Source organism: Lissotriton vulgaris, chromosome 1_1, assembly GCF_964263255.1.
Source record: "Lissotriton vulgaris chromosome 1_1, aLisVul1.2, whole genome shotgun sequence".
NCBI classification, from domain to species: Eukaryota; Metazoa; Chordata; class Amphibia; order Caudata; family Salamandridae; genus Lissotriton; species Lissotriton vulgaris.
The window spans coordinates 831,504,896-831,507,930 of NC_141685.1; the positions used below are offsets into that span (position 1 = coordinate 831,504,896).

Genomic DNA, 3,035 nt, shown 5'->3' on the forward strand with positions numbered 1-3,035 from the left:
ATGCCTGGGACATGTTTGGCTCTGAAAAGTACATTCCACTTTAGGCACTGCAACACAATCTCTTTTATCAGGCGCAATATGAACGGACAGCGTGCCCCCTGTTGGTTTATGCATTCCACCACTGTCATGTTGTCTGACCAGAACACCACTGATTGGTTACATAGGTGTTCTGGCCAGACCTTCAATGCCACCCAGACTGGGAAAAGTTCTAGGAAGCCAATGTTGGCGGTCAAACCCCATGCTCTCCATTCCTCAGGCCACCGTTGGGCAACCCACTTAGTCCCTAGGATGGCGCCAAGGCCCACGCTACCAGCAGCGTCTGTCCATAAACCCAACTCTGCTGATGTCGTGGGAGGACTGGACCAGACTATCCTGCCATTAAAGTCCTCCAGGAATGCCATCCATGTAAGCATGTCCTGGCGAACCTCAGATGACAGCCTAGTGCGGTGATGTTTCTCCCTTAATCCTCTCATAGCCTGGGCAATCGAGCGTGAGAATGGGCGCGCCATTGGGATGACCCGTAGTGCAAAGTTCAGTTGCCCCACCACTTCCTGCAGCTGCTTCAAGGAAATCTTACCTCTACACAGGCATTGACGGAGAGCTGCCCTAAACCTAGACACTTTGTCCTTGGGCAACCTGAAGCATCCCTGTACTGAGTCAATTTCGATACCAAGGAATTCCAGGCAAGTAGCCGGGCCGACAGTCTTCCCCAGCGCCAGTGGAACCCCAAAAGCCCGCATGAGCACGCAAAATTCCTGCAATGCCCAGGCACACTCCTGAGAGTCCGCCGCGCCTAAGAACAGGAAGTTATCCAAGTAATGCATGACCTGTTGGTGGCCTGTCGCCTGTCTCATGACCCATTCTAGAAATGAGCTAAATGTCTCAAAGTAGGCACATGATATGGAACAACCCATGGGCATGCATTTGTCCATGTAAAACTTGCCCTCGAAAGTGAAACCTAGAAGGTGGTGATCCAATGGATGTACTGGGAGGAGACGAAAAGCGGATTCTATGTCAGATTTAGCCATCAATGCCCCTGGTCCCAGAGCACGCAACAAGTCAACAGCCTGATCAAATGAGGCATACTTTACACTACAAATCCCTTCATCTATCGCTTCGTTCAAGGATGCTCCTCTTGGCGCGGACAGGTTGTGGATCAGTCTAAATTCGCCTTTCTCTTTTTTGGGTACTACTCCAAGCGGTGAACACACAAAATTGTGGACAGGCACCTACTTGAAGGGACCAGCTATCCTACCTAATGATAATTGCTTGGTAATCTTAGCGGACACGACCGTTGGATTCTGTTTTACTGACAATTGGTTCCTGCAATTTGCGCTACCTGTGTAACCCACCGCCGGGATCCTAAAACCTTGTGAAAAACTTTCCTGGAGTAGGGTGGCCGCTATATGGTCAGGGTACCTATTCAACCATGGGATCATTGCTAACACATCTATAGGTGTGGGGGGGCCCAGTCCGGCTGAATTACTCTGGCTTTCCCCTCCCCCTATGACCGTGGTTACCTTGCTTGGACCTGCAAGCTGTCTCGGGGTGGGATGTGTGACCACAGACCGCACATGCGTGCCTAAATCTACAGGTGCCCTGGGCCCTTGTGCAGGAGCGCTTATTAAAGTCCCAGCACACCCCTTTTCTCTCTGACCCCCCCTATTTTTCCCTGGAACTTCATTCCCATGGGTAGATCGAAAGGGCTGTTGAGGCCTGGCGGAGAAAACCCTGACTGCACTGGTGGCCTGGGATGGGGCTGTGTCACCTGAGAACTGCTTGTGCCAGGACATAGAATCTACTTTGTCCCACGCCAATGATGTATCAAATTCCTTGGCCTTCCTGAAATTAACATCATACTCTTTCCACGCATCCCCAGTGTATTGATCACTCCACCCCACAATCCTACTCTGGTAGCAAGCCATGGCTGCCTGCACATTTGGGGGGCGTTCGGCCGTGATGGCCGAAAGGACAGAAAAGGCCCTGATCCAATTCTTCAAAGTCTCCTCTACCCTGAACCTGGAGCACTGTGCCCTCCATTCACTTGGATGCATCCATTCCTTCAGTACCTTGGCCTGCTCCATTTCCCTATTGTCTAGCAACAATGAAAAAATTTATACATATTTCCCCGCCCAGATCATCTCTTTTACCGCCTGGGACACATGTTGACCCAAGTTTTCACTCCTGGATGGCACTAAACCGTCTCCCAAGAGAGGCAGTGACACCTCCTTACCATTTATGGGCACTTGGGCCGGTAGAACACTATCACCATCACCATTCGGCTGGGCGGGACTGGCACCTGCAAGGGAAGAAGATGAGGGCACCGCAATACTCTCCGCCGCATTTGCAGCCTTAATCTTCTCAACCAATTTTTTCGCTTCTGCCTCATGATCAGATGTGGCAAGACACACGCCCCCCTTTTGCAGCCACGGCAGCAAGGCCGTTAACTGAGACACCAATTCTGGGGGGACTGGGTCAAGATTACCTGCTGGGACCGCAGGCGCCACTGGGGGCATAACCGGTGGCAGAGGTGTAGGAGGCAAGGGAGCAGCCGGTGGCGGCAAACCCGTGCCTGGGATTGGTACCACGGGTGAGGGGGAAGGCCCCGCAGGAGGGAGCGCCGGCGGAGTGGCAGGGGACGGTCGTAACAGCCTATAAGGGTTCAGGAACGAGTAGTTTAATATTACATTCTATTCAATAAAATAATTAATTCAATATATAAAAATTAATTTGAAGTAAATTAAAAAGAAAGGCATTGAAGTGTTACAATAAAATTAATAATAAAAATAACTTTTAGGAATTAAATTTTTTAAAGCTAGAAACAATACTGACAAAATTACTTGCGTAGTAAATGTTCCCCATTAAAAACACTGAGGTATAAAGTCATTCCATTTGTACATACCTTCATGTAATGACACAAAATGTAAAGGTTGATAAGGTTCAACTGACAGGAAAGTGGTGAAGAGAGGAATAAGTAAACGGGAACCAAGGAGCTTAAAATGCTTCTACAAGCACCTCTCAATTTTTAAACTAGG

The 3,035-nt window shown here is 49.5% G+C and overlaps 1 pseudogene; it reads right to left on the bottom strand.

Moving 5' to 3' along the window:
* Nucleotides 1-1,482: 1,482 nt before the first annotated feature.
* LOC147747967 (uncharacterized) lies at nucleotides 1,483-2,516 on the bottom strand (annotated as a pseudogene).
* Nucleotides 2,517-3,035: the final 519 nt, after the last annotated feature.